The sequence below is a fragment of the Lolium perenne genome, chromosome 7 (assembly GCF_019359855.2).
Source record: "Lolium perenne isolate Kyuss_39 chromosome 7, Kyuss_2.0, whole genome shotgun sequence".
NCBI lineage: Eukaryota > Viridiplantae > Streptophyta > Magnoliopsida > Poales > Poaceae > Lolium > Lolium perenne.
Genome location: NC_067250.2, coordinates 43,564,201 through 43,576,661, shown reverse-complemented (window position 1 = coordinate 43,576,661; position 12,461 = coordinate 43,564,201). Strand labels below are relative to the sequence as shown.

Genomic DNA, 12,461 nt, shown 5'->3' with positions numbered 1-12,461 from the left:
ACGTTGTCACGGATATTGATTCCACCAGCCCCATGAGGCCTAGTGTTTCCGACTAGACTACGGCGGTGAGGGGGTGGAGGACGCGGGTACCCATTAGGCGGAGGCGTACATTGCATCCTTTCCCTTCTTTGGATCTGACGGAGGCGTCTTTGACGGTATGGGGATCGGATTTGGGTGTTCTCTGGTTTTCCTTCTGCGCTCCATTGATCCAATGCGCGATTCTTCATCGTGATGACGATTGTCGTGGGCGTCCTTCTGCGCGGTAGACATACAGTGATCCGGGTTGGATTCCAACCTGCGCGAAGTATCTGCCTTGCTCTGCTGCTTCATTGCTGAGGCAACGAGCATACAAACATAGTCAATATCAATCTCCTCGTTCTTCTTTTTCAAGATCTCCGCAGCCTTTTTCATGTTATCCTTTGGAGTTGCGAATGGCTATTGCTCGGTGGGAGTTGCGAAGGTGATCTTGCGGGGAGCTACATCTTCCCGCCTGATTCTATCGGCCTCCTGTTGAGCCTCGTTGATCTTGTCCTCCCAGTGCTTCTGGAGTTGCTTGACTTTTTTCCAGTGATTCGTCAACCTGGCGTTCTCGCTTGAGAAAATTATCCACGAAGTGCGCGGCCTCTTTCCTCTCATCGAGCATTGCTGCTGCGGTGGTGGCGAATTTTTTGGCTGTTGCCAGCATCTCCTGCCTCTTGGCTTCTAGAGCTTTCGGATCTGCTGCGTTATCAGGAGTTATAGGCTTATTGAGGATTTCCGAGTGTGCGATTGCATCCATGCATGCCTGCTCAACCAGTTATTCTGGGGACAGGACTTCCTTATGCGGTCGTTCATGCGATAGCGGGGATCCTGCATTGGACGGCTATGGGTCAGATTGAGTATTCTCATCTTCCTCTTCCTGGTGATCCAGCGCTGCTAAGGTTGTGAGAACCTGCTTAGGAGGAAGCGATTCCGCCTCATTGCCTCTTCATCCTCCAACTCCTTAGTGAGACAGGTTGTATTCTTCCGTGTCCCATCTTTGGAGCGTCGTCGGAGATCGGGCTGAGGTTGCCCGAGGATTGACTCCTCTGCTTCTCCGGCATCCTCTGGCTGTTCCGGGGTGTCGCTGTCTCCGACAACTTCTTGTTGCTCCGGAGCGTCGCCGGCTCCGGCAGCCTCGTCCTGCATGGGTCCAGCTTCTTCCTGAGGAAGGGCCGTTCCAGCGGTATGCGCGAGGAAGTGCACGAAGTGGCACCTTTGCTTCTCTAACACCTGGGAGACCCAGGCGGATATGCATTGGTCTTCCACCTTTGTTTGCTGCTCAGGGGCGGATTGGGTGGGTTTTGATTTTTCCAGATCTAAGGCGGAACCTTCCTCAGGAAGTTCCTGCGTCTCAGATCGGATCTTCGTGACTGCGTCCTGCTCAGCGGCGGTCGCGTCAGCGTTACTTACCAGTGCGTTTCCGTCGGAATCGACGGTCTCGCCGATGAAGAGGTGTATCCCACCGATCGGGATGATGGAGAGTTTGACGGGGTTTGTCTTAGCCGGAATCCAGCACTCATCCTCAGGGACGATCAGAAAGTTCCCGGCGTACTTGACGCGCCCCACGGCGATGGTGTCGCCGATGCCTCCGAAGGTAGAACCCTCCCGGTTCCGGCCTCCAGACGCCGCTGGCCCCACGGTGGCGCCAGCGTCGTTGCCTGTTCGACGGTACTCCGAGAGGAGGGATCCTCATGGAGGGAAAAGAAGTAGGGAGCCATTGGGCGGAGAGTCCTCGGGACGGTGGTGCGCGATTTACCCGGCTTCGGACCACGCACGATGGCAAGGCCTCTGCTGCTTGTCTGGAATTATCTGCGCGCTTTCGCGTTGTTACAACGAGTTGTGGTTCTGCCTCTAGGGCTCCCGGGATCCGGCTTATAAAGGCGCACAGATCTAGGATTTACATGGAGAGTCCTAGCCGGATTACAAGTTGCCTAACTATGGTACAATATCTTACCGTGTAGGTCAAGGATCCGCCTTCCATCTACGTCGTACTGGATCCGGGTTCCACATGGGACTCTACGGATCCGGCCTCCTCCGAAGGTCGGTTAGGATCCGGCTTCCTGATCGTAGGCTGAACTTCATCCTTCGTGATCAACAGCAATTGAGCCGCCCGATGTGCCACATGCCACATCACCGTCCGTGGGCCACCCGGGCTTGCCGGATCTAGGCACTGTCGATGGTACACCCATAAAGTATACCCACAACAGGGTGTATCAAATAATATATATATGGCCTTAAAGCAAAAATAATAATAATTCAAAGCATCTACTTCAACTGAGCTTTTATGTGCTAAGATCAGGTCGTGGTTAAGCTGAACTATATATGGACCATTCACCCAGAGGGGGTCTTTACTAGTATTTCGGTGATAATAAGTTGGTTACTTGACATATTATATGAACCATTTAGCTAGATGGATCCTTACTAAAACAATGTAAACTTGCTGGGTACATTTTACACAATGAACCATGGTGCCAAACTGCCAACCATAAAAGTCGCTATGCCAATATTTGTACTGTACTCGGAGGAGACGCATTCACAAATTGATGGTTACAGTTTTGTCACCAGGACTCGTTAGCGCGGACCAGACGATCGAAGTCGTCTCCTCTGCCTAGAACGATTACTACCAATTATTAAGCAGCAGCCTGAAACCAAGTCGACAGTAATCTCTTTACATGTTAGTTTTTTTCTTAAAAAATATCTTTACATGTTGATCCGGTCTGCACCCACCATGCGCATTGTCAATACACGCTTGGCGATGATGACGCATGCTATCTGCGCCCAGCAGGTAACATCCTTTCCTTGACACGGTCCGGGGTTGCTACTTGTCTGAAACTGAAACTTTGTTATCGCTAACCCAAATTCCAAAGTCGAAAACGACCGCACGCACGATGAAAGGATTTTTACGGGTTCTGGTACATTTGGCCGTCACATGATAGCAATGCAATCTTGCTCAACTTTTTGTAGATATACGAGATCTTAATTAAAATGTATCTATATAAGTTCAAAGTTGTTCAGCTTTTTTTAGAGGTAGAGGAAGTATTAAGAAAGTATTTACTCTACTTCCTTCCTTAAATCTATAAAAGGATGTCAAAGATTTGTCAAAAATTATATGTATCTATACACTATAGAGTGTCTAGATACATCAAAATTCTAAAAAACTTGCAACATACTTTTATTTACAGAGATATTATTATTATTATTATTATTATTATTATTATATGGCACGAATGAACCACGCAACCAAATGATATCAGGCCGTCGCTGGTGTTGAGACTGAGTAAATTACATATACATACTACAATTGGGGCACCGGTTATAGGATGGTACCATCTTTGATAATTTTCACAAGTAAATACCACTTCTGGGGACATGTCATAACAGATTGATCCAATTCTTGTCTAATTGTGTTTTCGCACGGTGCTGATTGCAAATCTGACAAGTGAGGCCCATTTGTAAGTGCTGAGTTGGCAGCATATGTGGACATAGAGCTGAGGTGGAGGTTGGACCCACATATCAGCCTCATAATATTATATACTGAGTTACGTGGAAGCGGTCCAAGTCCAACGGGCTGCGCGAGTGCGTGTGCTTACGTCAAATGGGCCAAAGATAGCGGGCCGGGCCCACTTCCCGGCCATGTCAGCCGCTGAACTGGTCAGGTCCCACCAACTCTCCACCCAGCTCCGCGTACGCGCCCACGCTTTTTAACCCCTGAAGCCCCGTTCCTGACGAGGCTGCCAGTGCCACGCCGCACCAACTCGGTCATCCCGCCCTCCGCCACCCCAGTCGACGCGGCGGCGCACGCGAGACGAGGCGGCGGCGGCGGCGGACGGAGAGCTTAGCGGAGCGGAGAGATGTGGGTCTTCTACCTGATATCGCTGCCCCTGACGGCCGGGCTGGTGGCCGCCACGCTGCGCTACTTCGCCGGCCCCGCCGTGCCGCTCTACGTCCTCGCCACCGTCGGATACGCCTGGCTCTGCTCCCTCTCCTTCGTCATCCTCGTCCCCGCAGACATCTACACGGTGCGATCCCGACGCTCCCTCCTCCCATCCCCGGCACCACGCTGCTGTCTGCTGCTCCTTGCTTTGCTTAGTGCGTTGCTGTGCAATTTAGTTGGTAATTGCCATTTCGGCGATTCGAGAAACTAGGTTGTTCGCATCGTGCGCGTATAGGTTTTGCGTTCACTGCGGTGGTTCTGCGAAGCGCATCTGCAGAGTAGCGATTACGGTGAATCACTCGCTCACGCGAATCCTGTCGTGGGCGCGCTCCAGGATATACAAGCGAAAATGTGGTCGCGTGTGCGAATTCATCATTTCATCTGCGTGTTTGCAATGTTGGTAGCAAGACACGGAAGCGTGAAAAAGTTCAACACAAGCAACGGGATGATTTTGATTGTGGAATTAGTCGCCCCATGGGCATATATGGCTTGAGGAGTTTGCCTGTTCCGGCAACTTAAGATATACTATCAACTAAAACTAGGTTTGGACTGGTCGTCGCAGTTGGTACAAACGTATCCTTCTATCCTGCTTCTGAATCCTGACCTCCTATTCCATTTACCTGACCTTCAGACAATTACCGGCGACCAGAAGGGTGACGTTGGATTCTTTTGGAGCTGGTCTTATTGGAGCTCATTTATACTAGCATGGTATGTCAGCTCATCACTATAACTTGCGTGTGTGGTAACCAGGGTCCAGCCTCCAGGGCTAATGATAAGGTGAAAACTTGAAATGTCCTTTTCATGACATGCAAGTTGTCTGAAACTGCCTCCTTTGTTTCCAATTGCCCAATTTAGTCAATGCTACATGTACTTAGCCTTCTTGAGCGCCGCCGCTTCGTCAGTCTGAATAGTTTAACGATTTGACCAAAATTTTCTGTCAACTTCACCAAATTTTATATTGACCTCAAATTATATTTCGTAGGCAGCATGACGAAATCCTGTGGTTTTTTTTTATGTTGCTATTTTTATAATGAAGTTACACAATTACTATCAAAACTTCTTACCTCAGTTGCTTAAGTGCACAATGTTTTTCGGCTGCACCACTTTTTGTTGCAAAACTCTCTTTCAGTTTTCAGCAGTTAGATTGTTTGTCTAACTAAAACATTTCACACTATTCTCATGCCCAATTCTGTTCATCTGAGCAGGGTTGTCGTTCCTACCATCCGTGGCTATGAGGATGCTGGAGATTTCACTGTTAAGGAAAGGTTGAAAACCAGTATCAGAGCCAACTTGCTCTATTATGAAATTGTGGGAGCTATCGGCTTTTTCGGAGTCATTCTGATTATGATCATGCGTCACGATTGGTATGCACACATGTTTTGAATGTCTACTGAGCTTATGTATCTCACTAACCATCTAATACGCGCATCTAGTTCAATTGTATGTCTGATTTGAACTGTTTTGGACGCTCTCAAGTGGAACAAATAGCCACTGTATTACAGTTTTAATTAACTTCTCTTATAACTTTTATCAACTTGTCATTTGAACTTTATCCAGTTTGAATTCAGAAAAATAAAAGGAACATTATCCAGTTTGAACTATTTCGATCCTTCCCACCAATTTTTTTTCTTGTTTTTTGGTCCATTTTGTGATGGCTGGATAATAGGTTCAACTTTCTATTCACTGTGTCAACTTGAAAAAAAATGCTATTGTTGCAGGGGTGGTGCTATTTTGGGCTTGGCCATGGCATGCTCAAATACCTTTGGACTAGTGACAGGTGCCTTTCTTCTTGGTTTTGGATTGAGCGAAATTCCAAAGGATATATGGAAAAATGCTAACTGGAATCGCCGCTTAAAAAGTTCTCTCTCACATAGTTGCAAAGATGGATGTAAAACTTGTCAATGCTCACGAAGAATATTGCAACACAATTGCTGTATGTGCTTCTCTGGGTTCTTGAACTGTCATCTCATGATCATTGCATTCTGCTAAAGGCCTGTTTCTTTCTTTGTTTAAGGTTGTTCAAGCCACATCGAAACAAATGTCCAAGCGTGACCCAGTAAGGCCTTATATGGATATTATTGATAATATGCTGGCTCAAATGGTATGGATGACCAGGCCCCGCTACAAATCGGCATTTCCATATTGCAATTATTCATAATAACTCTTAGTCTCAAATATTTTTTCTCAGCTGAGAGATGACCCACTGGTCAAGATTTCTGGTGGAAAATTAGAAGAAAATGATATGGATTATGATACTGACGAAAAAACAATGGCTGAACTTCGACGTCGACTTAGGAGAGCACATGAGGAGTACTGTAGGTGTAAAAGGTACAATATGCTTAACCTGTACATTTGGTATTTGTTACTGCATTTATATGAGTAAACTATTGTGAATAACTACTGGCAGTTCGAAAACAAAACTTCACATCAATGTAGAATATTGTATACACGGAACCATATTTTGCATCTCTTAGTTGTAACTGTTTAACTGTATTGGATTGTTTTGCAGCAATTATACAACCGCTGTCATGGAAGCCCTTGAACTGGAGGACACAGTTACAAACTACGAGCAACATGATGCATATGGATGGTGCGTAATGATTTTTTTACAGAAAAATCTTTGTGTCAGACTGTCAGTGTGTCCAGAAAACTGATAATTAACGTCGTAATACAACTCCATGAGAAATCTTTGGAGCATTTTGATGAATGTTATGCCCTGTTTAACCATATACTGTGATAACCCTTTTTGAAAAAAAAATATACTGTGATAACCTAGGCTGGGGGAAAATTTTGTGGTATTTGCACCGCCACAAAATGCTCAGCCAATTCGATTCCCTGTTGCACTGAGGATGATAGTGGCTATTTCACTACTGTATATACATGAATCCATTTTGGTTGGCTTTGTTATCATGTAGTTGAAATCAGTGAATGACATAAAAACAGATACTTTTTCTAGAACTCATACTCAAATGTTTGACATTTTGCAGATATTCTTAAAATGAGCCTGATTGAACCATTAGATGCACTTGCTTGAAAAGTGCTAACATGAGTATTTCAGAACTGTGTTTGTCTAGATGAAGACTTAGTAGTTGATAAACCATGTGTCTCTGAGCAAAATATACTTTATGAGTTACTTCTTAACATTACCCGCACTGCAACAATCAGATGGCATTGCAGTCTGATTATGAGTTATCTCGATGCCAAATCTTCGAGAGATCAGCTTGAAGCATTGGTAATTTACTTTATCTTTGTTCTTACAGGAAATATGTATCAGGTATAAGGGAAAGTCGATCAGGCACACTAGGGTCCTTCCTTGACCATATAGGTATGCTCCGACAATCCAGATTTGAAATATCTTGTAATCTCTCTTTACCAATGTAACAACTGAAAATGCCTTACACAAGCTACTAGGTGAAGTTACCATACCCAGGAACCTGACATTCATTCATGAAGTGCCAAACTGCAGGTGCATATGAATAAACCATGTTTTTTTTTTATATCATGGAACAGAAAGATCTCTCCTGTCTTCTGCACCATAGGTGCACAAGCCAACCTTTTCTTACAAATTCACTGAATTACAAAAAAAAAGCAATAGGTCTGGCAGGCCACCTAAATTACAATTGACAAGGCCTATACTTCATACGCCACCTAAAATGGGACATAATTATCCTGATAACTGACTCTAACTTCGTGCCGCCAGCCACCATCTTCTGGTAGTCCTGCAAGCACTGTAGTGAAGACCAATATCACAGTCAATTGATGCATAAGTAGATAACCGTCACAGGATTATCCTGATAACCGACTCTAACTTCGTCGCTCCAGCTACCATCTTCTGGCAGTCCTGCAAGCATTGTAGTGAAGACCAATATCACAGTCAATTGATGCATAAGTAGATAACCTTCACAGGATTAGATAATTTCTTTTGGTCAAAGGCTAATCAAAACAAGAGAATGCAGGACCTACATAGCTCTCTTACACAAAACAGTACAGTATGTCGATGTCAAAGGATCTTTTACAGCCATTCCCTGAATTTATCATGTACACACCAATATTTTTGAGTTAATATCCCTGACATATCAATTATTCATGGAACTGATGTGCGAAGACCTTCACATTTTCAGAGTTCATTTGGCGTTGTATGCTGAGAAAGCGACTTCTGAAAGTTCTTGCTGTACTCCTTGGCTGCATCTCAACTGCCATACTGTTGGCTGAGGCCACTTTACTGTCAACTGGTGTTCATTTGTCACTTTTTTCCATTCTTATAAATGCTGCAGGAAAGCAAGAAGTTCTAGTCCAGGTAAGAAACTGGCCAATTCAAGTGTTAAAATTTCCTTGTTCTGTTTGAAGTAGAATCTGAAATATTTCCTCCAGTTTGGAGCCAAACTACATGTGTACATTTAAAAAGTCTGCTTTTATGTGAACATAAGTTTCTTTGCTGGATTGTTTAGTCACATGCATATCCCTTTTACTTGCTTGTACATTCATCATCAAAGGAATGACCTTTGATATATTAATTTTAACGCTTTCCTAATAACACTTAACAGGTTGTTGCATTTGCTCCGTTGCTGTATATGTGCATTTGCACATATTATCCGCTCTTTAGGATTGGGATGATGGTGGTCTATTCACTTACTCCAAGACAAACCAGTTCCGTCAGCCTGCTTATGATCTGCTCGTAAGTGTTCCAATTTCCTACCATTTGGTGTTTCAAGTGCATCATCCAACTTTTTTTTTGCAATCCATCATAACTTTTGCATCAAATGTATTTTTTCCAGAATGGTTGCAAGATATGCTCCAGCTATCTCTTACAACTTTCTGAATCTCGTTCATCTTGGTGGGGATGTTAGAACTACTTTTGAGAAGGTAATAGTTCTGATATGTTTCTTTGCTGTATCTTATTACCACACTCTTATGTAACTACTATGATTCAAAGATGTAGATTTTAACCAATCTTCCTCATGAATAGTTTTTTATTCATAAGGACACAAAAAACAAGGAATATAAAAGCAACAATAGTCTTTTATTATCACTCATTATTTGGAGGAAAAAAAGGAAATTCTAACATAGAAAATTATTACCCATTATAGGATTATTAGTTCATATATTGGAAGGAAACATTACGCCACTTATTTTTTTCAAGCTTACTGTTTACCTGATAAATAAGTCCTAGTTTTTTTCGAAATGGGGGTTTTACCCCTGCCTCTGCATCAAAATGATGCATATGGCTGCTTTATTTCCTTATTCATAACCAGTAAGTATTATTCTTATTACAACTCACGGATCAACTAAAGTCGATATAAAGATCAACCATCTGAAAATGCAAAGGAGTAGATGCCAAAAATACATCAAAAATAAGTCCTAGTTAACCGCTGGATTAATAATCGCTTTGTATTATTATTCTGCAGAGGATGGGGAGCATCGATGATGCGGTTCCTTTCTTCGGGAGGAACTTCAACAGAATTTATCCACTCATTATGGTTGTTTATACCATACTAGTCGCTGGTAATTTCTTTGGATATCTGTTTGAAATTTTTGGAAGCTGGAAAAGGTTTAAATTCTGGACCGAGGAAGAAGAAGATATGGACGGATTTGATCCATCTGGGGTGTTTATTCTGCAGAAAGGTAAGGATCATCATGTATCTAGGCTGGTACCTTTTCTTGCTACTCCACAAACGCTTGTTCCTACCTCTTGCTCTTATGGGATTTCGGTATAGCAGTCCTCTGCGAATAAAAATTTAACTGAATTGGCAGCAACATAAATAATCTGGTGTTTCTAACTTATTGGAAATCTACGATTTACCATGTCAGTTAAACTACTGGTAAAACCGTTTTACAGAAAAAGAAGGAATAGCTTTTTTTTAGGCAATTTAAATAGGATAGAAGATTTTTTTGGAAGATCCCTTGCATCGAAATGATGCACGTACTCAACCCATTTACAGAGTATAGTTCGACGTCTAAATATCACTGTTGTTTCGACACTGTTTGGCTGATCTAATCTTTGATTTATGCTTTTTCTCAGTCAAGCCTGTTGCTCAGTCACAAGCTTTTCCTATCAGATATTGCCTGAATATGCTTTGTTTCATCTGCAGAAAGATCTTGGATTGAACAAGCGCGTAAACTCGGTGAGCAGGTTACTCCATTGGCAAGAAACTTCAGTTCTGTAAGCAAAGACGTTGAATCTGGAAACGTGCTACAGGTGTGAATTCATTTGCCTGCATGATTGGCCATTTTCCAGCGATGGCCTTACAACTCTAGTTTCGTTTCTCTAGGCGTCTGCTTGTCTCTCAGGAATGTTTAGAGTTGGAATGTTAGGGTGCTTTGAGGCCTCACTCTTATTTCACTCTTCTATTTGTTTTCAACAGGCTGCAGAGATTGTGGGGATGAAAGTAACAGTGCATCCTGCTAAAAGTGAAGGAGTAGTCGAGTCGAAATATGGTGTCAATGTTGACCATAAATATTCTTCCATTAGGGAACATCCTAGTCCCAGCAGTCATCAGTCAGTTAAGCAAGTGCAGAAAGAAACACATTCCACCTCTATTTTGGTCGAAGCAGGGAACTCTAAAAAACCATCTCCTGTTAGTGTAGAAGCAGAGCCATCAGCTGGGGTCACATCTAGATGGGCCTCGATGAAGGCGGGATTTCAGAGTTTCAGATCGAACGCGAGTTTCAAGAAGTTGCTTCCTTCGAGCCTATCACGTACGAGCTCATCTACTTCTTCAGAGTCGCTAGACGAGATATTCGAGGGATTAAAACGGCACTCAAGCAAAAGCATTCCACAGGTGGATTACCTTGATGAGGATGACAACACGATTGACACGAGTTGAACAATTTGATGACCGACAAGGTAGTTTGACATATCCAAAGTTAGAATATGAAAGCTCAGCTTGTGAAGAACTGGAGAGCTGTAGCTGCAGAAGAGGAGATACAGCTTGTCCATTCCCTCCAAAAATGTTGCGGAAGGTATAGAAAAGCTAGTGTGCAGATCTTTTTTCCTTTCAACAAGGAGGATCAGCGCCGGCCCTCTGTGACTAGTGTACAGTACAGGATCACCAAATAGAAAGCAAAGGCGTAGAAAGTAGTTCAGAGATTCGCCTTAAATGGCGAAGCATGTAATCATGAACTTAAGCAGTTCTTGATGGTCTCTGAAAAAGGAAAAGCATTTATGTGCACCAAATGTTAGCTTCACTGGGCAAGAGATCCTAGGACCAGTATGCTCGGCGGTAGCAGTACAATGCCAGTTTTTCTTTTTCGCGATAAAGGGTAATATTTTAATATCCAGAAATATCAATTACTCTTTCTCTGCAACAGCTCAATATCATAAACAACTGTAGACATCAAGAATACACACAGTCAAATTATTAAATGAAAAAGAACCAAGATCTAAGGGGACAATAACCAACAATGACATCAACTATTATCGTGACAACACGCGGGTCATGAGCATTTGCAAAGAAAAGAAAAGAACACAAATCATGAGAAGCTTCTCTAAAAGGAAGGGTAGCGACGCAGATTCAGTCAAAGACTTGATCACGGGTTTTATCCTTGGAAAACAGGACTGGGCAATTCTCATGCAATGCCTTCATCATGATAACAATGCAGAAACATTCGTCGGCGGCGTCGATCCTTCGTCGTGCCCCCTCTTGAGGAGCAAATCTTCGGGCGAAAGCCTAGATCCCGCGGGATCGGACGACAGCGTCGATCCTTCATCGTGCCCCCTCTTGAGGGCGTCATCTTGAAGTTGATGATCCCCTTCGCGCCCTCTGCGCCTCGACACACGGGGCATACGGGTTGGCGGGGAGGTCAACCGGAGATGCGGGTCTTCCGGGTGGAGACTTGAGAGGCAACGGCGATGGTGGTGACCAAGGTCTGGTTGCGGCAAGGTCATGTTAGTCGGCTCCGTTCCGGCGTGTTCGAATGTCTTCGAGGTGGTCTCTTCTTGATGTGAAGTCGAAGCCACCCTCGGGCGGTGTACGATGACCTTCGAGGGGCGGTCCGGTGAAGGTCCTATTCGACGTTTGTCCTGCACATCTCCTCTCCGAGGCTCATTGCCAGAAGCGAAGCTGCTGGTCACTCTTCGAGGAGTCATCTGTTTGGCTTAGACCGGCTTGAACTTCTTAGCTTTTGTGGGTAGCCAGGATGGCTGGGAGTGCCCTTGTGGCGGGGTGCGTGGTCTTGGGTGTGCTTTGGCACTGTTGTTGGTGGTTTTTGCCCGGTTTTCTCCTAAAAATCGGGCACCTTCTTCTTAATGAATGAATGAAACAAAACTTTTGCCTCCGTTTTAAAAAAAAATAACAATACCGAAACAATGTTAGCAGGCCCGGCGCTGAGCCGGTGCATTCGGTGCGGCCGCACTGGGCCTCCCGATCGCTAGGCCCCCTGATGAAAGTTTGATACAGCTGCAATGCTATTCACTTGGACCTTTTTTTTTCCCAATCAAAAATGAGCTCATGTGCCCTATCATAGAAGGCCTTTGAAGCATTGCATGTACTACATGTACGAATGCAGA

At 44.1% G+C, this 12,461-nt stretch overlaps 1 non-coding gene across 1 annotated transcript; it reads left to right on the top strand.

Annotated features, from left to right (window-relative positions):
• The first annotated feature begins 3,760 nt into the window (after nucleotides 1-3,760).
• Nucleotides 3,761-11,241, top strand: LOC127317685 (uncharacterized). Its single transcript, XR_011748949.1, has 14 exons — nucleotides 3,761-4,040; nucleotides 4,587-4,663; nucleotides 5,161-5,319; nucleotides 5,674-5,888; nucleotides 5,970-6,056; nucleotides 6,144-6,283; nucleotides 6,465-6,545; nucleotides 7,216-7,280; nucleotides 8,077-8,252; nucleotides 8,500-8,630; nucleotides 8,731-8,818; nucleotides 9,361-9,577; nucleotides 10,045-10,151; nucleotides 10,318-11,241. It is a non-coding gene; the product is annotated as an uncharacterized protein (transcript).
• Nucleotides 11,242-12,461: the final 1,220 nt, after the last annotated feature.